General features: G+C 40.8%; 1 long non-coding RNA gene across 2 annotated transcripts; it reads right to left on the bottom strand.

The window, feature by feature from the left end:
- Positions 1-28: 28 nt before the first annotated feature.
- On the bottom strand, positions 29-24,573 carry LOC126251715 (uncharacterized). Of its 2 annotated transcripts, none has more exons than XR_007545778.1 (4): positions 24,480-24,573; positions 6,866-7,040; positions 5,042-5,172; positions 29-129 (listed from the first exon to the last, which is right to left on the bottom strand). It is a non-coding gene; the product is annotated as an uncharacterized LOC126251715 (long non-coding RNA). The 2 variants fall into 2 exon arrangements; XR_007545779.1 differs by lacking the exon at positions 24,480-24,573 and adding an exon at positions 23,576-23,706.
- Between the last annotated feature and the right edge of the window lie 2,530 nt (positions 24,574-27,103).

The following is a 27,103-nucleotide window of genomic DNA, read 5'->3' as shown; positions in this document are numbered from 1 at the left end:
ACAAGACCAAATTACAATGAAAATTATACTCACAAGTCAATTCTGGCTGTGAACCCAACACAGCAGGCTGTCGCAGTCAAGCCCCCTGCTGTCTCTACTCACATTCCAAGACAAAATCCTGGAGTTGTACTATAACAAGAAGACGTAATTAATAAGGCGAATTTAACATACATACGAAAATTCACACTTAAAATAGAAATTATTTACTCACTTGGTAATGGGGAGGAGGAGGAGATTAGTGTTTAACGTCCCGTCGACAACGAGGTCATTAGAGACGGAGTGCAAGATCGGGTGAGGAAAGGATGGGGAAGGAAATCGGCCGTGCCCTTTTAAAGGAACCATCGCGGCATTTGCCTGTAGCGATTTAGGGAAATCACGGAAAACCTAAATCAGGATGGCCGGAGACGGGATTGAACCGTCGTCCTCCCGAATGCGAGTCCAGTGTGCTAACCACTGCGCCACCTCGCTCGGTCACTTGGTAATGCTGTCTCCAGTACTCTAAGCCTCTTACCGCTACCCACTGAACCGTTGCTGCAGCTACCTCTCTTCATATAGCAGAGAGGAAAAGAACAAGTAAACACACAGAGACGATGGAACGCACAACAAGGCGGACAGCAGCGGACTGAGGACGATGGAGGTTGGTTGTGGGTTTATATATAGACTGAGGCGATCAGTGAGAGAGCTTCATTTGAATGTACAGCCAATGAGAAGCTTTTATTGAACGTCATTATTACTGGAAGCGGTTGATGCGCCCATCGTCTCTCTCTCCAAGTACCAAGAATGCTTTTATGATTAAGGGTGTTTCCGCAAGCGTGCACATACGCGATGAAGGCTTTTAGCGGTGAGAAGTTTACCGTTTCTAAGACGTATGTTGAAAGCAGGATATGACGATTTCTGGGTAGGGTAACACGTGATGCCTCGTTAGAATGTTCAGGAAGAATCCAGTCGATGTTATTCTGGGCTATTTTCGTGAATAAGTCCTGTTAGGACAAGAATCTGCATTCAGACAAGCTGAGGCGTCACAAAAGCTACAACAAAAGCGACGTTTAACTATTTCTGTGACACTTTACTAATTCCATGAAGGGGCTGATAAGTAATGGATGGACTGTCCCGTTAGGATCGCTAGGAACAATGCGCCTTGTGCTATTCTGGGAAGCATTGGAACATGTTTCTATAGCACAACCTGTGACACCAGTATCCATAGGTAGAAAGGTTTCGCGCCAGCAGTGGTAAACATGTGCGTGCGACCCAGAGGCTGACTTGGCGCTTATTTACATAGACATGTGACGTCCGTATAACACTTGAAGAACTCTAACTGTAGACGCGACTTTCACCTGCCATCTGCAGCGGTATGAGAGCAATGGCTCACGGCGATGTCGATGCTTGCGCACGTTGGAACAGTTCACAGTTGACAATAATTCGAAAGCGTTTTTTACATGCACTGACTGTTTATGCACTGCATTATTTTCGGCCCTTTTAAGCGTTGTGACCGTGTCTGAAGAGCGATTTACATGTCTTATTTTGACAATTTACTAGTTGCTTTCATGTCTGTAGGCTGTGCATTGCATTATTTCGACAGTTTACTAGTTGTTTGCGTGTCTGTACATCAGTTTACCGCATTATTTCGGTGATTTACGAGTATTTTTCGTATCTGTGTGCTGCGTATTGCATTATTTCGGTAATTTACGAGTTGTATGCGTTCTGCACATCAGTGTACTGCATTATTTACAAGTAGCTTGCAGGTCTGCAGACTGTGTATTGTGAGCCCAAGCACATCAGAGAAAGTGTTTTTTATCAGTGTAATAAATGAACTACGTGAAATCCGTCTCTAAATAAAGTGTTCCAAAATAAATAAACTGCACCCTTTCTCTCTCCAGCAGCCCAGCACATGATGAGTCTTTTTCCCGCCATTTTCCCCCACAGACCGCCATCTTATATTACATCACGGGAGGGGCGATGGCGTCCTCTGGTGGTGGTAATGTGTACTAGCTCAGTTAGACTCTGGAACTCATGGTGAACACACTGGATGGAGATACTGCCTCTAATTGTTTAAATAAAGACTGCCTGCAAAATAAAGACTTACATCAATCGTATCCAGCAAGGCTGAGTGCCTTTCCCACGAATTCCTAGGAATAGGTTGCGGTCGCATGACTCAGGTTAGTGGAGGTAGTCCAAGTGCTGTTTTTTCCCGCCATTTTCTTAGGTTAGTCGAAGTAGCTGTAGTGTGTTGCATTGTCCTGTCAGAATTTGGACTTCCCGCCATTTTCTGCGGGAGGGGAGAGTAGGGGGGAGGGGAGAGGGTTAGGTTAGTGGAGTTAGCCCAATTGACCTATTTTCCCGCCAAAATTTGACGTCATTGCTACATTGCCATATCTATCACCGCCATCTTGGATCCTCTATCTTGAATAAATTTTGTAATAATGGAGAGTGTGGTGGTACTACGGTTGTTCTGCTACTAAGATATAACAAGAACTTTTCCTTTTTGGATTCCCTTGGGCCACAGCAAGATATAACAAGAACTTTTCCTTTTTGGATTCCCTTGGGCCACAGCACTTGAAGACCGTCAGTCACAAAACGAGCTACTGTTTGATGTTTTGTCCATTCCAGCACTTTGCAGGAAATCAGTCAGTGGCAAGAGGTTATCATGCACTAATGTATTATGACACAGCATAAATATTGCACCAAAATTATGGCATTTATTTTCGAATTTGAGCTATAAATCGCACTAAAATTATGCCATTTTAATGTTTTATGGTATGCAAATATGTTTTGTAGTGCCCTCTCTGCGATAACTAGAAACCAGTGTTGAGAGTTGAAATACTGATCAGCCACACTGCATGCAACTCAGAAAAGGGACGCAGCTGCCTGTTCTCGACTGTGCGTGCTCTGACGTGACGTTATCCCTTCCAGCACTATGTGTTCTACGTTGCTCACAACTCCAGATCAACACCTTTCTTTGAAACTGCATGTGGTGTACTGTGCAAGTGTAGAGCATGAGGGAATTGTGAGAACCTGTTGTAACCATGCCATGGCTGAGTGGCTTAACACACAGACTGGCAGTACAGGGACTCAAGTTCATCTCCCCCTGTGTTCTTCATTTAATTTTACTCCTTGCTATGTTAAACTATAAATTATAAAACTGAAATATATTAAACAGTTAAATTAATATGTTCAATGTAATTTAGAGTTCTTACTTTTGTAAGGCAAAAGGCCATAGACTAGGTGGTGGTAAAAAAAGCGAGTATGCATGGATATTTAATATGAAGTTTTCTGTAGATGATCTGCTAAACAGCCCCTTTTCCACTAGATCTTAGGAGGTGCAAGTGAGGTTTAAAGTGTTGGGTAGATCTAATTCAAATATAAATCTAACAACAGAGGGGAATGGGCCATAGCTCACTAATTTGGCTAATGAAACACAGAAACTTTCGAAATACTTGCAAAAATTTTGCTCAACTTCTTAATTGTACAGAACCAATCCATAAGCTTGAATCCTCAAAGACTCATTGAAATTTAGGAGAAAATTTATCCCCGGCTATCAAAAAAATAGAAGAAGTTACTAAACCTTATAAAGTTAGTGGAGAAGACTCTACTACATGAGAACTTTTGAAATGGCCTCTCCCAAAAATAAAAAAAGTGAGCTACAATTAATCTTTGAGAAAACCTGGGAAATAGAAAAACTCCCGTGGGAGTGGGAGATGGTCTTGATACATCCTCTAGATTACCATATATTACATATATACCAACATTATATAATAAACAGAGTAGAAATAACACTGAAGAGTAATTTAGTTGAATATCATGGTGGTTTTAGAAAGGGCAGTCGATGTATTGGGCAAATATTTAGTCTTAAATCAATCATTTGCCACAGATTACTGAAGTCAAAACATGTTTGTTGATTTCCAAAAGGCCATTGACTCTGATGACAGAAATTAGAGATAAAATAAAACTATGTGAGTTAGAACTTTTCACCTGAGTGAGCAATAGAAAAAGGTAAAACTCTCTCTAAAGATTTACTCGTCCAGTACAACATATTTAAGCACAGTATCGCACGTAATGGCACTATAGCCTAGTGGTTGAGTTTTTTCTTTTTTTCTTTGCGATGTTAAACGAGTAATTATGAAATATAAATATATTTAAACAGTTCATTTTATATACGAAATATTATTATATTGAATTTAGTTACGATTACTAGCTACCTTTGTAAGTCAAAATGCTATAAACTACCACATTGTAGCATACTCTTAAAATTTTGGACCAGCCTCCACTAAAATCAGTATTGACTTTGAGGGATCTTCTCCACTTACTATTCTAACAATGAGATTGACGATGAAACGTCCACATACATCCATATGTGATGGTTACTAATATTGTGCTGCACACATTTCAGACCCGCCAGGTAACGAAAATCTAGATAATTTTTCCTTAATGTCGATTCATGAGAATTCTATTACCGCAGTACTTTTGTAGAAATGCGCGATATTCAGGCAGTTGGTGCCATACGATTGAATGTTTGCACCTGCCAAGCGGAGTGAATACTTGTGCAGTGGAAAAATTCATTTGTGGCGTTTGGATTATTTTACATCTGTGTGAATGATCTTTGCTTCTCAGACGTTTGCAGTGTTTTGCTCCTTATATAAATGTTGCCGAAATTTGGACTTCATACACCACCCAATGTGCTTATTCCACACTCCATATAGAGCAGTCTCTGTCAGTAGTGAAAGCGTCATCCATCGTAATACAAGACCAAGATTTATACGATAAATCTAACGCAAGAGGAGGCATCATGAGCACAAACAGTCGTGAACTCTTTAAAAAGTACTATTTAGCAATCTTCCTTGGCACACACACCACCTAGTACTGAACAACCGCTAGTAGATGGAAAAGAAGTCCCTTTTTTGTCCCGACACCAATCTCAACAGCACATATATCCATTTACGACATAAAATAATGATCATGACAATGCTACACGTGGTATTGTTATCGTATCTGCTTTACTTTCGAGAAATGAAATTTCTAATCGTAGAAAATTAAGTATACTCACGGCCTGCTGCGTAACCCAAATCAAGGTGGAATTAACACTGTGCCACTGTAATGTGATTTTAAAGGCAGTTTACTTCCAGTCTTCAACTTTTATGGTAGGTCTGATTCGGATGTTTTCTAGGGCGCGGCCTGCTGAAGGTAAGAAGGGTGAACAAACAATAATTTTTAACTTTGCATAACAAAAAGTTTACCTGTATATAACATGTAATTATACTTACATTTGTAAATATATGTAAATATAAAATGCAGTGTATTAACGCTGGTAATACACTCCTGGAAATTGAAATAAGAACACCGTGAATTCATTGTCCTAGGAAGGGGAAACTTTATTGACACATTCCTGGGGTCAGATACATCACATGATCACACTGACAGAACCACAGGCACATAGACACAGGCAACAGAGCATGCACAATGTCGGCACTAGTACAGTGTATATCCACCTTTCGCAGCAATGCAGGCTGCTATTCTCCCATGGAGACGATCGTAGAGATGCTGGATGTAGTCCTGTGGAACGGCTTGCCATGCCATTTCCACCTGGCGCCTCAGTTGGACCAGCGTTCGTGCTGGACTTGCAGACCGCGTGAGACGACGCTTCATCCAGTCCCAAACATGCTCATTGGGACAGATCCGGAGATCTTGCTGGCCAGGGTAGTTGACTTACACCTTCTAGAGCACGTTGGGTGGCACGGGATACATGCGGACGTGCATTGTCCTGTTGGAACTGCAAGTTCCCTTGCCGGTCTAGGAATGGTAGAACGATGGGTTCGATGACGGTTTGGATGTACCGTGCACTATTCAGTGTAGCCTCGACGATCACCAGTGGTGTACGGCCAGTGTAGGAGATCGCTCCCCACACCATGATGCCGGGTGTTGGCCCTGTGTGCCTCGGTCGTATGCAGTCCTGACTGTGGCGCTCACCTGCACGGCGCCAAACACGCATACGACCATCATTGGCACCAAGGCAGAAGCGACTCTCATCGCTGAAGACGACACGTCTCCATTCGTCCCTCCATTCACGCCTGTCGCGACACCACTGGAGGCGGGCTGCACGATGTTGGGGCGTGAGCGGAAGACGGCCTAACGGTGTGCGGGACCGTAGCCCAGCTTCATGGAGACGGTTGTGAATGGTCCTCGCCGATACCCCAGGAGCAACAGTGTCCCTAATTTGCTGGGAAGTGGCGGTGCGGTCCCCTACGGCACTGCGTAGGATCCTACGGTCTTGGCGTGCATCCGTGCGTCGCTGCGGTCCGGTCCCAGGTCGACGGGCACGTGCACCTTCCGCCGACCACTGGCGACAACATCGATGTACTGTGGAGACCTCACGCCCCACGTGTTGAGCAATTCGGCGGTACGTCCACCCGGCCTCCCGCATGCCCACTATACGCCCTCGCTCAAAGTCCGTCAACTGCACATACGGTTCACGTCCACGCTGTCGCTGCATGCTACCAGTGTTAAAGACTGCGATGGAGCTCCGTATGCCACGGCAAACTGGCTGACACTGACGGCGGCGGTGCACAAATGCTGCGCAGCTAGCGCCATTCGACGGCCAACACCGCGGTTCCTGTTGTGTCCGCTGTGCCGTGCGTGTGATCATTGCTTGTACAGCCCTCTCGCAGTGTCCGGAGCAAGTATGGTGGGTCTGACACACCGGTGTCAATGTGTTCTTTTTTCCATTTCCAGGAGTGTATAATTCATATACATTTAAGCTTTTCACGTGCTTATGAGAGAAGGAAAAAAATGTAATTACACAAAAATCTGGGCTTTGCGTATGAGCATTGAATGGTGGTAAACAGAAATTCCAGATGAGGCAGTGCTGGTATACCTTTTAAAACTAAGATGTTTCGTTTAGTTAGAAGAAAACAGCAAGGCTTCCTGTAATGTCCACCACATCTGCATGGTCGAGTCCAAGTTCTTCATATCAACTGTTTGCGAGAGCTCACCCTGTGTCATATATTTTCGCTTTAGGCTTCCCTCTTCAAAAACTTTTCAGCGAGAATCTGAAATAACCAAGGTTGAAGTGTCAGAATTAGATGAAAGACCACATGAATATAGATCTTTGAATTGAAACCAAAACAAAGATCAATTTTTCAAAGCTGATACACAAGGATAAATTTTACACGTCTCATTCAACTGAATTTTATTTTTGTTTCTCAACTCAACTACCTCTCACCTAAATGTTTTGTGCACCTTAGTTAGTTGGTTAATTACTTAGTTTCATGTTCCATGGGTCATTTGCATGATAAATCATAATGATATGGAAACTAGTGATTTTATATTCACCTCACAAATTGTTTTGTAAATATGGTTACATTCTGATCATTTACAAGTGGTTTTCTTTTTCTTTTTTCGGTGTGTAGACGTGAGTCAGTAATTCCTACCCACAATCTTTACACATTTCAGTAAAGGAAATTTTTCTACAAAATAGGAGTTGTCAAGGAGAAATTTTTCAGTTTGTTTTCAAATTTTAGTTGCTGCCTGTCAGACAATTTATATCACTGGGTAAGTGAACAGCAAGTTTGGTTGCAGCATTGTGCAACCATTTTTGTGCTAAAGACAACCTTAATGTGGAGTAATGAATTGTCATTTTTCTTCTGGTATTGTAATTAGGTTAATCATTGTTCCTTTTCAGCTGCTTTGCATCATGAGGTAATAAATATACTGCGAAGTAGCAGTCAGAATGCCTGACTCGTTAAGCAGTTGTCTTCAAGATGATCGTGGATGAGAACCACACATTACTCTTACAGCACTTTTATGAGTAATAAAGACTTCATTTGTTGAAGAGGAGTTACCCCAGAACATTATTCTACAAAATGTTACTGAAGTAAAGTATATGAAAATTGGCAACTTACTGATTTGTCTTTCCTCAAAATTTGCCATGATTCTAAATGAGAATTTGGCTTAACTAGATCGCTTTAGGAGTTCCAAAATGTGTTTTTTTCAGTTTAAGTTCTCATCAATATTGGCACCTAAGAATTTAAAAATTTCCACCCTATTTATTATTTCCTCGTCATATGTTACACCAATCATTGGTGTAGTATCTCTAGATATGCAGAACTGAATATGTCATTTTATAAAGGCAGCTGAGACGATTCATAGAAAACCAGTCAATGACATGTTTAAGAACTTCTGTTGCTACTTTTATGCTTAGATTATTTACAGTATTGTTGTTGTCCACAAAAGGGACTAATTCTGCTTGTTGTACATTAAATGGAAGATCGTCTGTGTATATGAGGAACAATAGTCGACCTAAGACTGGGCCTTGAGGAACCCCATATATGATTTTTCTCCATCAGAAGAATCTTCCTTGACGACCTTGGATGAAATATGAAGTACTACTTTTTTCATTCTTTTAGTGACATATGACATTGTACATTGGTTGAATATACCATCAATCCTATAATGCCTCAGGGTATCTAGGAGACTACTGCGATTCATATAGTCAAATGCCTAAGACAGGCCACAGAAAATATCAATCCAAACTATGATTTACTGAGGATATTGTTGTTACTCAGGTGGCATACTGTTCCAGAATACATCAGCTTTTCAATAATTTTGGAGAATGATACCAGAACTGAAGCTGGTTGTTAGTATTTGATATTTTTCCTAACACCCTTCTGATAAAAGGGTTTAAATATGGCATATTTCAATCTTACTGGAAAATGCATCGAGTTAGCAACATGTTACGTATTTCAAATAAGACAGAACTTATTATACAGGAATAAAATCTTTATTATTCTTTTGCGAACACCATAAAATCTAGATGAATTTTCATTTTTGAGAGAAATAACTTTTTTAAATTTCTGTAGGAGAAGCTGGTGATGCATACATGTGACTGAATTTTATGACGGCTAAATTTTCAAGATCCTGCTGTGATTTTTCTCTTGAACTCTTTTTACCTATATTTATTATTGCTTTTAATAAATGATTATTAAACATGTTTGCTACACATGACTCATCAAACATCATTTATAGTCCTACAGTTTAATTCCACAGTGATATTATGTTCTGTAGCTGTTTTTCCTGTTCCTCGTTTCACTGAAATCCATATAGCCATACATACACTTTCGGAATTATTGATTTCTGACATAAACTCTTCAGTGGACTATTTACAACAATCATTTGAATTATTTGTTTGAATGGTTTGATTAAGATATGAAGTGTTTCATAACAGTACTAATGAGTCCAGATGTGTTAACACAAAAGTATATGGACATACTTGGGAAATACACACCACACAAGCACCTAACCTAAAAGGCTCATATGAAATATTACCTATTTCAACGAATATCATGAAACGAAGAAATATAGTAAAACTTACAATTATTATAATTTTAGAAATATTTCCACTGGAGACCACTGAACATGCCTAAAAAAATTAAGTGAAAGATATTTGGTTTAGAAACCAAAATTCAATTCTGTTGCAAGAGACAAGTAAATTGTTTGTCTTACATGCTAGATAAATTAGCTTGCTTTAGTGCGTAATGCACCTAATATAACACAGTGAAAGAGTTCATGCTTTTCAGAATGGTGTTAACACTACTTGAAGCCTATGCAGAGAGTAATACCTATTACACATTTATTTGTATGGAAAGTATTAAATTCTAACTTGATTAAATGGCAATTGGATGCAAGCTAGAGCAAATATGTGTGTGTGGGGGGGGGGGGAGGGGCGGCATAGAAGTGATCAAGGCCAAAAATTATAATTCTTATACCTCAACATCAGAGCACGATTAAGAAAAATCCTGTTAAACACAGTTGGGGTATGGTACACTTAACAGGGCACAGTGCATTTCATTGCCGGGAATCATCCCTGACTGTAACATTATAGAGGACAACGATAAACAAATGTCAGATATAGTGAGCTGACAGTTTCCATACGAGATTGGTCAGCCTGGGCAGAAATCGATAGCACTGTGCAAGTATGGCATCTAACACGCTACCTAGAGAATACTGGGATACTCGTCGCAAATGATTTGTTGTAAGGTTACAAGTGATACGTCCACTGTGGAAGTTATTCTAAATGGTATGTACAGTGGAGCATGTGACTGAAATGTTGCCATGATGCTCTGAAGAGCATTTCCAGTTTCTGCAGTGAGCCGTGAGAGGAGCTGAGGTGGGGTTAGCTGTGCCATAACATGCTTATGGCTTATGGCTGCCAATCACTGTGGCCAGGCTCTGACTGTGCTGCAAACTAAAGCTTCAAATATTCACTAAAAACACAAAAATCACTTCCAGACATGACACAAAAGATCTAATGACAGCATTGAAATAGCAATAAAGAGAAGAATTCACTAAAATTATTACCACATTTATAAATATTAACGAAGTTATTAACATTTATATGTAGAATTGTTTACAAAATCAATAGCAAATCTTGACACCACACTGCATAAATATACAACACACAGTTCGATATGTCTTAATGCCAAGTATAAAATAACCATATTTATCTTATTATTAACCAGATATATAAATTGTTATATATAAATTATTTAGTATCTCAGAAAAAAGAGTCAAAACAAAGAGTTCTCCACATATACACTATAGATTAGCATCCACATCAATGATTTATCACATTATCCCAATTTGTTTATGTTTATTTAACGACAATTTTGTAAGTTAATATTTGTAAGACGGCTGTTTGAGTAGCTTAATACTGCAGAGGAAATCTGAATAAAGATGTGTACTTAGGTTTGTGCCATTCTGTTTGTGATGTATAAAGTATAATTTGATCAGTTGGCAATGTTTAGCATGTAATACTATAATATGAGACTGTAAATTAGCTTTGTAACTTTTGTTTGAAACATGTAAAAGTTGTAAAACTCACAATCATAAGAATGGTGATCTAGTTGTACTGGTTGGTCATGTGACAGAATTTTTTACTAGGTGGGTAGAGCGTGTTTCTTGGTCTTGCGTATTCGTATTTGGTGGGTAATGTGGTTTGTTAAGGACTGTGCCGCCGGTGAACTACAAGAATTTAAATTTTGGTTAGGACATAGAACCATTTCAATGTGCACTTATCAGGACTCTGCAAGATTTCAGTGGAGCAGTTTGGGGCTAAGAAAATATTTGAACAGTGCATGCTAGTCTACCTATCAGTTTCAGAACTTTTGCCATGTTGGAGTGGTTAATTTGTATAGCCTTGAATGAACTTATTGAACTTTAGGCACATAACTGAATTTGGATAATTTGGTTCACTGCACCTGCCAATGCCCTGCTTGCTCAGCTAAGTCAATAAAATTATCTCTTATCGCTTTATTGTGTTAAATATCAACTTGTATAAGACCACCTTGTGCAATATCGACGCTTCATCTGTAAGTAGCTTAATTTTTATCAGTATCCTATGTATTCAATGGAATTGCTAAGTGATTATGTTGAACTTTACATAAGACGAAGGCTAACAACAGGGTAGGAAATATTTAGTAACGCACCTGCAACGGTTGTCCTGATTACGGTACAATGAGTCACAACTAAATTTGCATTTCTGAACAGGGGCTACTAACTGGAGAAAATTTGAAGGCTGCAATTCTCGCTGTTTATTCCGTGGCTGACACCTGAAGTTTCTGTAACTGCTAAAAGTTAAATTAACTCGTCATCACAATTTACCAAGTTCCGAAGTCAATGTTGTATCAGCAGATTCTGATCTGAAATGCAGTAGTAAATAAATGAGCAGATAACATTACCAAAATAACGTTAGCAGCCCCAGCAGTCTAAAAATATGTCAGTTAACTGTACGCCTTTCCGTGAGCAAAGGACAATTCACATCACAGATTCTCCTAGATCACGAACTACGCTTTCTGGCTTTGCAAGACACGATCATTAGATACGAAAACCAACTATGGTGAACAATCTGTGACTACTCTCCAGTAGTTCTCATCATGGAATAGGCAACCATGTCAGAATAAGACGTCAGAATGTCTATACCCCAGTTAAAATCCCGTACCAAATGTGGTGGAAACATATCCGAATAACACATCCCTGACTGGACTTTGTGTAGCAATTTTGTAACGCTCTCGCGCTGACTAGACAAACCCATTACGAAGCGAGCCTTTTTTCCTCTTCCAGCGATCCTGTTTGGTTGATCCCAGGTCGATGAATGTTACTCATGAATTTATCGAAGTAGGCTTCCATAACTGGCATCATGCGTAAGTAAGTTACGTTTCCTTAGAATTCTTACGATAAATGCCAGTTTGCCTTCTGCCTTCCCCCCGATTAGATTTATGTGGTCGTTTCACCTTCAACGGAGAAATGGTAAATGTCGCTGATTACAATGATCTGTCACCAATCGTGTACATAAGCGATACGGATCTTTCCACCTATTAACGTGCGTTACATAACACTTGTTTATGGTGAGGGTCAGCAGCTAGTCTTTGTAACAAACACTGATCGATTCCAAGTCTCTCTAAATTACGTACTTGACAAACCAGATCTGCACGTCATTTATAGGCCCTGTGTCGGTTTCTGTGGCGGTTGAAACTGCTTACATCTCTAATACGAAAGCAGCAACCTTCAGAAGTGCTGGCTGCACCTTGACACATGACCTTCAGTGCCTGATAGCTGTATCGGACCGTGACCGAGTACCGCCTCAGCGATACAACATCTGCCAGTAGTTCGCGTCCAATGACCGGAAAAACAAAAAGGCCATCACGTTACGTCGCGTGTGCCAAGTGCTCTCTTCGGCTACGATTTTGTACGGTATGGAGCTTCCTTCCTACGCTATGACTCCCTCGGCCAGTCAATGCAGGCGATTAGAAAAGGCTTATTGAAGTTTTTACCTGCAAGAACACTGCCTATTTCACGACAAAAAAAAAAAGAATATTTTTGTAATGAGTTGATGCATTCAGTGAAAGCTAAAGATGGAATTAGAGAATGCTTACCACAGGTAATTTTATAGTGCGATGATGCATGTAAGTGCTACCGTAACAGAACGACGCTAAGATACAGGGTACTTCCGCTACTTGAGGGAGCCCCACGCAAAATTGTGATCGTAGGACAATAAAACTTTGTGGAAAAGTTTGTAAGGAGAGGCGAAAGAAAAATAACGGATAAACCATTGAAAGAATCACATTTGATTTCCACATAAGAGATAACATTTGTTAATTGCGTACCATGTTTACGTTCCAAGTTACAAAGTTGTTCAGTGTAACGACCATCTGCATCCATGACAGACTAGAACCGCACTATTACTGCCCGAAACATCTCATGTACAACCTCCAACGTGTGTTAGTGTTGTCCTTCAGGTAACCCCACAGCCAGAAATCACACGGGTTCAAATTTGGTGATCGTGGTGACCACGTAGTTTAGAGCGATCAGCCAATAAATCGGTTTTCTACAAGTGTGTTAGGGAGTAACCGAGTGACCTCAAGAGCAATGTGAGGTGGGTTCCTTCTTGCATCAACATAGTTGAGTGCAAATCTTCTGTCCCTTGTAGAGCAGGAATCACATATTGGTGAGGCAGATTACAGTAACGTGTGCCGCTCACGCTGCATGTCCTTGGTTCTTGAAGTCCGAGTTCCTCAAAGAGAAACGGCTCAATAACGAGCTCTTCCGTGATGCCACACCACAGTGTCGCGTTTACTGTGCAGGAGAACTTCATGAACGTCGACTGGCGGTGACGATCCCCAAATGCGATATTCGTGATCCCCTGTGGGCGTAATGTGTGTCTCATCACTCCACAAAATACTCCAAGGCAACATGTCCCCAACTTCAACCATTACAGTAAATGTAAGAGCAAAGTCTACTCCAATGTCTGTGTCACGTGGCAAACGTAGGTGAGTAATGGAAGTTTGTAGGGATACTATTTCGCAGCTGTTCGCAACACTTTTCGAAAGATGGACAATGAAATGTTCAGCTGTCGTAACACAGCTGCGTTCAGTGTTCTCAGCCATGGTAACGGTAACTTTTTTCAACAGTTTATGGCTCAATTGGCCGTCGGTCTCTCGCAGCAGCGATTCCCAAATCTCCTGTTAATTGGCACTTCCGAATCAATCTCGGTGTGGAGAGGACTTCCCCATATTTGTTTAACACGTCGATAATCGCGAAGATCAATAGCACCACTGTTGTTATAGATACAAAATCAAACAGGGGTAATACAGGAGTAGGCTTAATAATGAATAAAAGAATAGGAGTACGGATAAGCTACTACAAACAGCATAGTGAACGCATTATTGTGGCCAAGATAGACACGAAGCCCACGCCTACTACAGTAGTACAAGTTTATATGCCAACTAGCTCTGCAGATGATGAAGAAATTGATGAAATGTATGATGAGATAAAAGAAATTATTCAGGTATCAAGTGAGACGAAAATTTAATAGTCATGGGTGACTGTAATTCGAGAGTAGGAAAAGGGAGAGAAGGAAACATAGTGGGTGAATATGGATTGAGGCAGAGAAATAAAAGAGGAAGCCATCTGGTAGAATTTTGCACAGAGCATAACTTAATTATAGCAAACACTTGGTTCAAGAATCATAAACGAAGGTTGTATACGTGGAAGAATCCTGGAGATACTAGAAGGTATCAGATAGATTATATAATGGTAAGACAGAGATTTAGGAACCAGGTTTTAAATTGTAAGACATTTCCAGGGGCAGATGTGGTCTCTGACCACAATCTATTGGTTATGAAGTGTAGATTAAAACTGAAGAAACTGCAAAAAGGTGGGAATTTGGGGAGATACGACCTGGACAAACTGAAAGAACCAGAGGTTTTATAGAGTCTCAGGGAGAGCATAAAGGAACAATTGACAAGAATGGGGGAAAGAAATACAGAAGAAGAAGAATGGATAGCTTTGAGGGATGAAGTGGTGAAGGCAGCAGAGAATCAAGTAGGTAAAAAGACGAGGGCTAGTAGAAATCCTGGGGTGACAGAAGAAATATTGCATTTAATTGATGAAAGGAGAAAATATAAAAACGCAGTAAATGAAGCAGGCAAAAGGGAATACAAACGTCTCAAAAATGAGATCGACAGGAACCGCAAAATGGCTAAGCAGGAATGGCTAGTGGACAAATGTAAGTATGTAGAGGCTTATCTCACTAGGGGTAAGATAGATACTGCTTACAGGAAAATTAAAGAGACCTTTGGAGAAAAGAGAGCCACTTGTATGAATATCAAGAGGTCAGATGGAAACCCAGTTCTAAGCAAAGAAGGGAAAGCAGAAAGGTGGAAGGAGTATATAGAGGGTCAATACAGGGACGATGTACTTGAGGACAATATTATGGAAATGGAAGAGGATGTAGATGAAGATGAAATGGGGGATACGATACTGCGTGAAGAGTTTGACAGAGCACTGAAAGACCTGAGTCAAAAAAGGCCCTGGGAGTAGACAACATTCCATCAGAACTACTGACGGCCTTGGGAGAGCCAGTCCTGACAAAACTCTACCATCTGGTGAGCAAGATGTATGAGACAGGCGAAATTCCCTCAGATTTCAAGAAGAATATAATAATTCCAATCCCAAAGAAAGCAGGTGTTGACAGATGTGAAAATTACCGAACTATCGGTTTAATAAGTCACAGCTGCAAAATACTAACGCGAATTCTTTACAGACGAATGGAAAAATTGGTAGAAGCCGACCTCGGGGAAGATCAGTTTGGATTCCGTAGAAATGTTGGAACACGTGAGACAATACTGACCTTACGACTTATCTTAGAAGAAAGATTAAGGAAAGGCAAACCTACGTTTCTAGAGTTTGTAGACTTAGAGAAAGCTTTTGACAATGTTGACTGGAATACTTTCTTTCAAATTCTGAGGGTGGCAGGGGAAAAATACAGGGAGCGAAAGGCTATTTACAATTTGCACAGAAACCAGATGGCAGTTATAAGAGTCGAGGGGTATGAAAGGGAAGTAGCGGTTGGGAAGGGAGTGAGACAGGGTTGTAACCTATCCCCAATGTTATTCAATCTGTATATTGAGCAAGCAGTAAAGGAAACAAAAGAAAAATTCGGAGTAGGAATTAAAATCCATGGAGAAGAAATAAAAACTTTGAGGTTCGCCGATGAAATTGTAATTCTGTCAGAGACAGCAAAGGACCAGGTAGAGCAGTTGAACGGAATGGACAGTGTCTTGAAAGGAGGGTATAAGATGAACATCAACAAAAGCAAAACGAGGATAATGGAATGTAGTCGAATTAAGTCGGGTGATTCTGAGGGAATTAGATTAGGAAATGAGACAGTTAAAGTAGTGAAGGAGTTTTGCTATTTGGGGAGCAAAATAACTGTTGATGGTCGAAGTAGAGAGGATATAAAATGTAGAATGGCAATGGTAAGGAAAGCGTTTCTGAAGAAGAAAAATTTGTTAACATCGAGTATATATTTAAATGTCAGGAAGTCTTTTCTGAAAGTATTTGTATGGAGTGTAGCCATGTATGGAAGTGAAACGTGGACGATAAATAGTTTAGACAAGAAGAGAATAGAAGCTTTCGAAATGTGGTGCTACAGAAGAATGCTGAAGATTAGACGGGTGGATCACATAACTAATGAGGAGGTATTGAATAGAATTGAGGAGAAGAGGAGCTTGTGGCATAACTTGACCAGAAGAAGTGATCGGTTGGTAGGACATGTTCTGAGGTATCGAGGGATCACCAATTTAGTACTGGAGGGCAGTGTGGAGGGTAAAAATCACACTGGGAGACCGAGAGATGAATACACTAAGCAGATTCAGAAGGATGTAGGCTGCAGTACGTACTGGTAGATGAAGAAGCTTGCACAGGATAGAGTAGCATGGAGAGCTGCATCAAACCAGTCTCAGGACTGAAGACCACAACAATAACAACAACTGGTGTTACTTTGATAAAATAGCTTTGCGAGCGGCCCTCCTCTCCGTGTTCAGTTCCACGTTGACTGTCTTCAACTGCAATGCACATTGGCTCTTTTGCTTCAGTGCTACGTCGCCGTACCAGTGCCAGCCTCTTACGGCAGTCATGACACTTAACACTACTGGCAACGAAAATGCTGCGGTAGTTTTTCGTCTATGTTGGCTCAAGTATCGAATGTTTAATTATAACTACCCCGTAGTTTTAGCATTTGCTTTAATCCATTTTCCAGTTAAAGTGCTACAAATACGACTTTAATATCGGAGATTTGGTAGAAAGATGTAGTGTCAAGTGGTATAACTGTCTAGTTGCATACATGTTTAATGTTCTCTAAAATATTAATTTCAAATCATGATAATGAATATTAAACTGCTGCTGAGTGTCATGAGAAAGGCGACAAGTGTTACTAAAAATTTTGTAAGAAATTTGTTTCATGTGCTCTGCTAATTGCGCGAGAACCGCCAACATAGCATCGGTTCCGGGGAATGCTGTACCCGTGAGGCTGATGTGATTACTGTATATCGACTACCATTGTCTCGTTGCCTCTGGATCACGGGTCAAGTGTTTGATTCCCGGCCGGATTGGGGATTTTCTCTGCCCGGGGACTGGGTGTTTGTGTTGTCCTCGTCATTTCATCATCATCATCATTTGTGACAGTGGCTAGATTGAACTGTGTAGAGAACTGGACTATGAAAAAATTGGGACTTTGTACGGGCACTGATGACAGTGCATTTGAGCGCCCCACGAACTAACCATCATCATCATCACCAATGTCTCGCAAGAAATAAGAAAATTATGCGATTGACGCAGATAATCTTTGTATTACATGCACTCTGAACTGACCAGTATATAATTGCAGCAGGACTACTACAGTTATTATTAAGCTATTAGAAAGTGAAATTTAGCAAGATATATATTTTATTTCCCACAATCCGACTGCATTATCATTATGTAAACATACAAGTAATACGTACGAAAGTTAATTAGGGGGAAAGCAGTAGCAGAAACTTCGGAACAGCTATAGGATATGAGTGGTGAATGATTCAATTTACAGAAAACTTCGTAAACAGCTGAAGTTGTTCTCAGAATTTGTGAACATTTTCTAGATGGTGTGAAAAATAACTAGTGCAGCGTTTCAGATGAGACTGTCCGATGTGTTAGAAACTGGCGACCGAAGAACAGTCCAAGCATCCATCTTCCATTTCTTGTATGAAAGATTCCGCCTTCACCTATATTGAACGAGACAGAGCCCCATTCTAAACCATTTTGTTTTATGTAAGACAATCCGATCATTGTAAGAAGTCTGATAGTGTTCAACAATGAAAGAAAACTATGTTACAGGTGTCGTATGGGAACCAAGTTCCAAATACACGAGTTCCGCAGCTACCAAGAGCCCGTACTGCTAGCCCCGTCAACGACGGCTTCGAATGTTGGCCGTTGTCAGTTGCTCGAGTGTCTCCGACTCTTTAGAAGATTTTTTCTTCGCTTCAGAAAAGTGCAGGAGAGATATTTAAAAAGTACCGAGAGCATCCCAGTTATGACAACAAGTAGCTGACAACAGGTATGAGCCGTTGTGAGAACTGAAATTCGAGCGGCTGAGCAGATACCTATGTAAAAAGAATCTGAGCTAACTTAAGAACCGGCACTTCCCAACTCACGCCGTCTCAGCTGTGGAAGAGATATTTTTTTAGTTAAGGGTACTGGCTACTTTTTCAGCTGCATATTGTGTGATAATTAGCACTTATTTCTTTCATACACTACTTCTTTTATATTTATTTGCGTTTTTTTAGTTTATTACACTTAATAAGGAATACTTTCTAGAAAGTTGTAATTATTTGGAACAATTCAGAACATATAGTTTTTAATAAAAAAACAACAGCAAAGAAACTGGCGTATAAGATTTTCTGAAACTCTTTCTCAATTTCAGATAACCATAACACAAGTGTTAAGGAAACCACATTTTCACCGGGTATGTATGACTTGATGTCTGAGATATTCAGGTCTCTGTTCTCGTTTTAAAATACGAGAGACGTACAACCGACTCTGCTGTAAGCAGTGTTCAATGGTTCAATGGCTCTGAGCACTATGGGACATCTGAGGTCATCAGTCCCCTATAATTTAGAACTACTTAAACCTAAGTAACCTAAGGACATCACACACATCCATACCCGAGGCAGGATTCGAACCTACGACCGTAGCGGTCGCGCGGCTCCAGACTGTAACGCCTAGAACCGCTCGGCCATTCCGGCCGGCTGTAAGCAGTGTCCCAGCAGTTATAATATGCAGAGTGTAACGATATCAAAAGGTGTTTTACTTTTAACTTTGTTGGTTTTGCTATTACATGTATTTGAAAATGGGCAAAGGTCGAAACTCGCAGGTAATGTAATGTAACACATGATAAAATAAAGGTCACCTTGTATAAAGAATTTGTGGTGGATATTTAAAATGGTTTTACCGTTCAGAAGACGCACACATGAAGAAACTAAGTTTGTACTTAATTCATTATCGTCATTGAAGCCTAAATCTCGGCGCTGTGAAACATCCCCTGCTACTAGTTGTTGCAGCAACACTTTGAACTGAAACTTCCTGCAGATTAAAACTGTGTGCCGGACCGAGACTCGAACTCAGGATCTTTGCCTTTCGTGGGCAAGTGCTCTACCATCTCAGCTACCCAAGCACGACCCACGCCACGCCCTCACAGCTCCACCTCTTCCAGTACCTCGTCTCCTACCTTCCAAACTTTACAGAAGCTCTCCTGCGAACCTGCGACAGAGGTGAAAATCTCATTCTGAACACTCTGAACTGTTCATGAATACTGTCACGTCCATAACTTTCGCATCGTCCTGTGAGCCATTTATTTACTTTCTGCATCGTCTCTGCAATCCGCAGTTGATTAACCAGAATGTCTACAGCTGTCAGATCCACTGCTGCATTCAGGAAACGAATCACTTACCGTGGTTGCCTCTTTTCAGATTAAATTTATTTGGGTTGGTAAGCACAAACCTGAGTCATCAAGTGGGAGTTAATTTGGTAATGGACGTGCATGTGGGTATAAATTCTGAAGAAAGGCTAAGCAACTTCACATGGTTATACGAGGTAGGTCGTAGGTCGTAGCGGCTACATGTAATGGGTGACACAATTGAAGGATCACTTTTTCCCAACCCTGAAATTTCCTTCCATTTCTAAGAAGGTTTGAAACTTAGCTCAAAGCTGCCTACAACCTTCCACTGTAGTGGTGCAAAAGCATGGCGCCCAGTGATGTCACTCTCGGGCTCTGCAACGCTTGAAACAGCAAAATGTCGATACGTGCGACAACAGGCCCAGAGCTCAGAAGTTCATGTGAGGTTTAATGTGGCTTAATGGTGTAATATTGGTTCCATATTTCATCACAGTTCTGCACAGCACCATTGTGGACATGTCACCTGATTGGAAGATTGTCACACTCCCTCATAGCCACATTTCAACCTTCTTTTGAGGCCTCCACGACGGAGGTCAGAACCGCGACGCCTAGTGTTGAGATCACACGGTTTCCTGATACGTGATCCAGAAAAACATTTCAGACTACCGCCCCTCAATATCGACACGAAACAGCCACAGTGGGTGGGGGGTGGGGGGGAGGGGGGGGGGCACAAAAACCTTTAATGAAACCGCCTCTTCCTTCGAGACGTGAATTTCCAATAATTTTGCAGCCGAATACGACAGTCCGCAGTGCGATGTGCAACAGCACGACGTTCTTGACAAGCTTCATCACTGCGGACATCCTCCCCTCCCTTCAGCCCCCCTCACCACGGACGATTCAAGTCTTCTCTAAGTTATCCTGACTTAGGTTTATTTATTCTTGTTTGGAAACACAGTGGAAACCTAGGAGTTTTCATTTGTTCCTTCTGATCTTGTTGTACACACTTCACGGAGAGTGTTGGAAATCTGTTCTGTGACAGGGCACAGGTGGAGTTATAGGTTGGGGACCATTGTGCTCGAGGGTAACAAAGTAGATATCCATCCGCTAGATTCCAGAGGTTACAGGGTTCCGCACGCACTAGCACAATACGGCAACAGCACCTCAAACTCCAAATGCCACAGATAACTAAATACTTTGCAATGATTAATGTTGAACCGACATATGTGAACGTGAATATTAGATCTAACGCTAAAATACCCTAATGTTCAGAAAAAGCGGAACACCTTGAACGACTAAAGATAGGAATTCACAAGACATGTACATTTGTATGTTCTGCAGAAATGATTAGCATTTCGTCCACGCCGACCCGCGGGTTCAAGGTCAACGTTGATATCGCTGGTCAACACCACCTACCGGTAAAATGGGCCTGCTGCTCTCGTTGTCGCTATAAACAGAAGGCAATGGATCAGAGCGACTTAAGCAGACGTGCAGGATGCCTCGAAGACGTATGTGCGAACCGTACCGTCAAATCAGTGAGTTTGAAAGAAAATTGCTCTGAGCACTATGGGACTTAACTTCTGAGGTCATCAGTCCCCTAGAACTTAGAACTACTTAAACCTAACCTAACCTAGAGACATCACACACATCTATGCCCGAGACAGGATTCGAACCTGCGACCGTAGCGGTCGCGCAATTCCAGACTGTAGCGCCTAGAACCGCTCGGCCACTTCGGCCGGCAGTTTGAAAGAGGGCGCATTATTGGCATGAGAGAATGTGATGCATCCGCCCAGGAAATTGTTGCTCTTGTGGGACGAAGTGTTCCGGCAGTGCAACGAGTGTGTGGAGAATGTTCACGGAAGGCCATAGAACAGGACGAGATGGATAAGGTCGCACTATCCAGACCACCCCCCGAGAAGATCGCCACCTCATCCGAATGACTTTGCAGGACGGATCTACGTCCTCCTCCGCGCAACAATGAAACAGTGTAAAACGTCGTACAGTATCTGGGGTGATGGTCCGTCGCCGTTTATTACGGCATGGGTTACGTGCGCGTTATCCACTTCTCTGCCTACGTTTGGCGAATGTGCAGAAACATGCTAGACAGCAATGGTGTATGGAACGACATCACTAGGGACAGGAATGGCATCAGATAGTATTTTCGGACGAATCCAGATTCTATTTGTGTGAAAATGATGGCCGGATTTTGGTTCGCCCCAGACAGGGGGAGTGGCGTCACACTGACTGCAATGACACAAGACATACAGTCCCAACTGAAGGCCATATGGTGTGGGCTGCCGTTGGGTACAACCACAAATCACAGTCAACGCGTGTTCAGGGCACTGTGATCAGCGTGACCTACGTGAACGACACCCTGTGACCAATAGCCATGCCCTTTCTGCACAACACCTCAGACGCCATTTTTCAGCTAGACAATTCATGAGCATATGTTGCTGTACGAACACTTGCCTTCTTGGTGTCACATCATGTCAGCCCTTTTCCCTGGCCCGACAGATAAATAGATTTGACGGCTGTCGAAAATGTGTGGGAAACGATGGGTGCAGCGCTGTGACTCAACACCAACAGGTGAACTTTGGAACTAGGTGAATGTGGCATGGACGGCTGTGCCGCAGGTCGCCATTCGCGCACTATACGCGTAGATATCATCGTGCATGGAACAAGTAATCAGGGCCCATGATGGACCCTATACCTACAAGACAACAGGACACATGCTGAACCAAGGTGATTCAGATGCTCGTCATTTCTGCAGAACTTACTAATGTACATGTTCTGTAAATATGAAAGTCCTAACTCTAGTCGTTCAAGATGTTCTGTTTTTTTTTCTGAACAAGAGTATACTAAAACACATCTAAAGGAATGGCGAACGAATGTGAATTAAGAATGAGATAAACGAAGAATACAAACATAAAAAGATGGCTTAACCAGCAACTTTACTTAGCATATGCCTATTGTCAGCTAAAGCGTTGTCACCCCTGACGTTTGAAAATATTATTAAATAGTAGATGGTTACGTACGTGTGATTCACGGAGACGTTCGATTGCGCTATAAAAAGGTGTTAGCTAAGCTTCTAGAGAATAAACAACTCAATTACTGTCAGCAAAAGAAGAGTGCTGTTGAATATGAAGGTCTTTAAATTTTGTCAGAGAGTGTCAGATCTAATGAACATTCAGCTTACCGAGGTAGAAAAGGCGTTATGGAACACTTAAGCACGTCATTCCTAAATTTCACAATAATTCGATCAAAGATTCAATAGTTACCGTAAAACTGGGTATCTCTGTGACACTTTTAGCACTTTCTGTAACATAACGTTATACAAATATGTACAGCAACATTTAACTCCCATATAAATCGAACGTTGTAACATTTGTCTTTTGACGACAATAAATTTTTTGTGTACAATAAGGTATTCGGAATAAGAAAATATTAACTGACACAAAGTTACCTTCCCGATCAGGACGAAATTGTGCCATGAAGTCTAAGATAGGGAAAGTAGAGTTAAAATCATCGTAAGAAAGATGCTCCAGCGTTTCAGTGGCACACAATTAAAACTTTGTTAAAATTTGCCCAGTCTTATGATTTTTGTTTTATCCATGCACAGAAAAACTTTTGTCACAAAGTTTGCCAGTTTTGTGAGGTTTATTTGTCTAATTTTCTTAAAATGCAAATACTTATGGGCCTGTCCTCACTGGAAAAAAAAAAAGAAGAATGAAAACACACCGAAGTTGCCAGTTAATTAAACAAAACTTTTACACATACATTTACACGTCTGTTCAGTGGAACCGTATGAGAAAAAAAACAGCTCACAATTCTTTGTAGTGTGACGGTATGGAAAATGTGGGGATATGGCGCACTAGAGTGGCTGGCATCTCCGAATTCAGGCGCGAATGTGCGGTCGCGATCGGCCGGTGCGCTTGTATTGTCGGCCAATCAAGAGGGTGCGTCCGGTGGTGCGGCTCGAGAGACGGGTAAACGGACGAGATCACACATCTGCACACAGATGGCGCTGGCTTTGACGTATGACCGACAGAAGAGGCTCAAAATGGCCGCCAGGTGCCACCAATGTAATGTGCAAAAAGAAGACTAAAATTCATAAATATTAAACCATTTGAGGTACTGAAGAGCTAGTAGGCTCATTTTAATGATAAAAGTAAGACGACTGTGCCAGTAAAAGCTTACCATCGATATCTGAAATACTTTATAAGTTACAGGTATTGCAAGTTCAGTATTTGGTATATTGTTCTAGCTACAAAAAATTTTTATTTCGGCAACGCATTATACATTTACAAGTGTGGTGTCAATGGACAGATCTCGTTGAGCTCTATCAGGCAGTCAAAGACATCTTAAAATGTACACAGTTTTTAATTATGGCACAGAATAAGCCTTCTGTTCCACAAAACCTTGTTTTTAACTAAATAATAGCTATAATCGTAAAAGTACCGGCTGTTCTCAAAATTAGATGTAAGTAGGGAACATCCACATGGTAAACTGTATTTATTGATATTTATTTACTCTATAAAACCTAGAGAAAACAAAATCGTCTGTACAGAATCATTATTTATAAATAAACTATTGCAGATATAAAAAAATCAAAGGTCATGTACAAAAAGATATGAATATTTACTATCATTTAATGTTTAATATGTATATAAAATGCTAAAATTGTGGTATTTTGTATTTTAAGGTAATAAAAGTATTTCTTGTTACTCACTCCATTACGACGGTTTACAAGCGTAGCAGCCATTTTGAAGAAGACAGCCGTGGCAAGTAAAGCACATTGGACGGCAGTCTTTGCCCGTCGCGGCGTTACCGCAGTACTGGGGTCACCGGCAACTTTTGCCAAGCAGTCGAAGGCCGATGTTGCAAGAAGATACCGAAAACTGTACTTTCCTTGCTGAGCCAGTGAATTTTTGATAAAACAAAGAGTATATGTGTGAAGAAAATATGATGCACTGTATTGTACGTTGTAAAAACGAAAGTTCAGGTCATGTTGTTGGTCTGGTTATGTTAAGATCGACGTATTGTACTGTTAAATTTATTGTAGATGAATGTTATAAATAATCAGATACCTGCAAATGATTTGTGAAAGATTGGAAGATTTATATTGTCTGAATATTTAAATTGTTAAAATGTGTTGCAATTAACGTGTTTGTCGTAATAGTCAAAAGAGTGAAATCTTTTTTCCAGCTGTGGCTTTTAAGTGACTGGATTGTGGGTGGAGGAAAAAGAATCTATTTTGAGATAAATTTCGGAAAGGTTGCCTAAATTAAATGTAATCTCTGGTTGCTTCAAACCAAATACGAAATGAGATAAACTAATACAAACTATTACCCGATAGTAGATACGAACGGACATAGTTCAAAGTACAGGGTGAGTCTATCTATCAACTAAAGTGCTGTTTAGAGTTGATTTTCTAACATGGAAACAAAACTTTTATTCAGAGAAGATAAAAGTTAAACGCTCGGCACCACTGATTACTAGCTGACAACCCGGCATTGTCGGGTATTCATTTTTCCAGTTTTCTATTAGAAATGAAAACAAAGAATGAACTATGTTTGTGGTGTAATATCTAAAAAAAAAATTCATTTACATGTATTGGTGAAAACACCTCTGAAGTAATGAAACAGTCGTACAAAGAAATATGCGTAATGTACAAATGTATAAGTACAGTATCCAAATTAAGAAACATAGTTTGTGTACACTGGACGTGTCTGCTCTTCGCGTCTATAACGAGATATAGTAAGCGCCCCTCTGGCAACCCCTCTTCATAGCTCAACAAGCGGCTAATGTTTTCGCTTACAGCCGTTTGCGCTTCCCAGTTGAAAGCTGTCAAAAGTCCTACCTGGTGTCAGGGATTTCCTTAAGCTGACTCGCGTGCAGGAATGTCTTAGTAGTAAAGAATATATGTATGCGATTGCAGTCACCACTCGGCTGATAACCCGAGAAGAATTCATCAGTGGAATACGCCGAGAAGACGACGCCACCTCTCGGCTGATAACCCGAGAAGAATTCTTCACAAGAATAAATGCATTAAAACTTCATGCACGATGCGAAATTTTTTTCGCTCATCTTAGTGTTTATGACGTCATATCTCTTGAACCAAATGTCGTACAATAATGTACTGCTGTAGACACATTCAGCGGATTATATGGATACTGTATGCGAAATTTGTTGCGAACAGAGTTACTAGTAAAGAGGTAATAAATTTAAGCGACATGTGTGATGCGGCAGTTTTTTCACAAATCTCATTGATCGAATCATATCTCCTGATATATGTGTCATACAATGATATGATTTTGTAGGTACATTCGGCAGCATATGTAGATACTGACTGAAAAGTGTTGCGAATGAAATTAGCAGCAAATAATTAATACATTTAAATGTCGTACACAATGTAAGAATTTTTCACGCAACTCGTTGTTTACGTTGTCATATCTCCTGAACTGTGTTACGTAGGTGGTTTTTACCCCACAGCGATTGTTGCCTGACAATAAGGGATACGTGTAATAAGTTTGGTTGAAATAGACCTAGCGATTTAGGAAGAGATGTGGAACATTCACAGTTACATACAACGATTTTTATACAATATGTATCGAACTTTGGTCGAGAAACACGCAGCTACTTGCAGATCGATGTTGTAAAAAAAGTGAGTAGCATAAAAAGTTTACTCATTTATCGTATGTTGAATACACTTTGTTCAGTCATTCTTCGAGGCGCTTGTAAAATGTTAGAGCAGTGATTTTGAATACGCATTCTGAACGAATTGGTTTGTTCCACATCCCTGAGCTACACAGAGGCGAAGTTTGTCTGTAGTCGGCATAGCGAGCAGGGTTAAGAATACCGCTAAAAGGTGGGGATAATCTAACGTTCATACATTGGATCATTAACGTCAACATAAAACGTACTTCTCCAATTTTCCGCCCGCAGTAAAAAACGACAAGAACTTACGCGAACCAGTTATCTTCGGACTTTGTGCTGCAAACAGCCTTAAACAATTTCGTGGTCGTCCGACCTGGATGTTAATAAATTACGTTTACTCACTGCCAGCGCTTTACGTCGATTGACTACAACAAACGTATAAGGTCGTACCACTGCACACACTGTAAACTACATTTAGCACTGAAGGGTCTCTATGTGAGCCTCATTAAAAAAAAAAAAAGCGTCATCTCATTATCTGTGGCAACTCAATTTATGGTGCAGTTAGTAAATTCCCTCCAGTATAAAAAGAGTGAGCGGCTGAGAGCGCTCATATCAGCCACAGTTTACATATTTTTCAAATCTTTTACTAAACTTTTCTGCCAATCGCCTAATTCAGATGCACTTGTTCAAAGTCCA

This window comes from Schistocerca nitens, chromosome 4, assembly GCF_023898315.1.
Source record: "Schistocerca nitens isolate TAMUIC-IGC-003100 chromosome 4, iqSchNite1.1, whole genome shotgun sequence".
In the NCBI taxonomy this organism is placed as follows: Eukaryota; Metazoa; Arthropoda; class Insecta; order Orthoptera; family Acrididae; genus Schistocerca; species Schistocerca nitens.
Note: the sequence above shows the minus strand (reverse complement) of the source record. Positions and strands in the feature narration are given on the sequence as shown.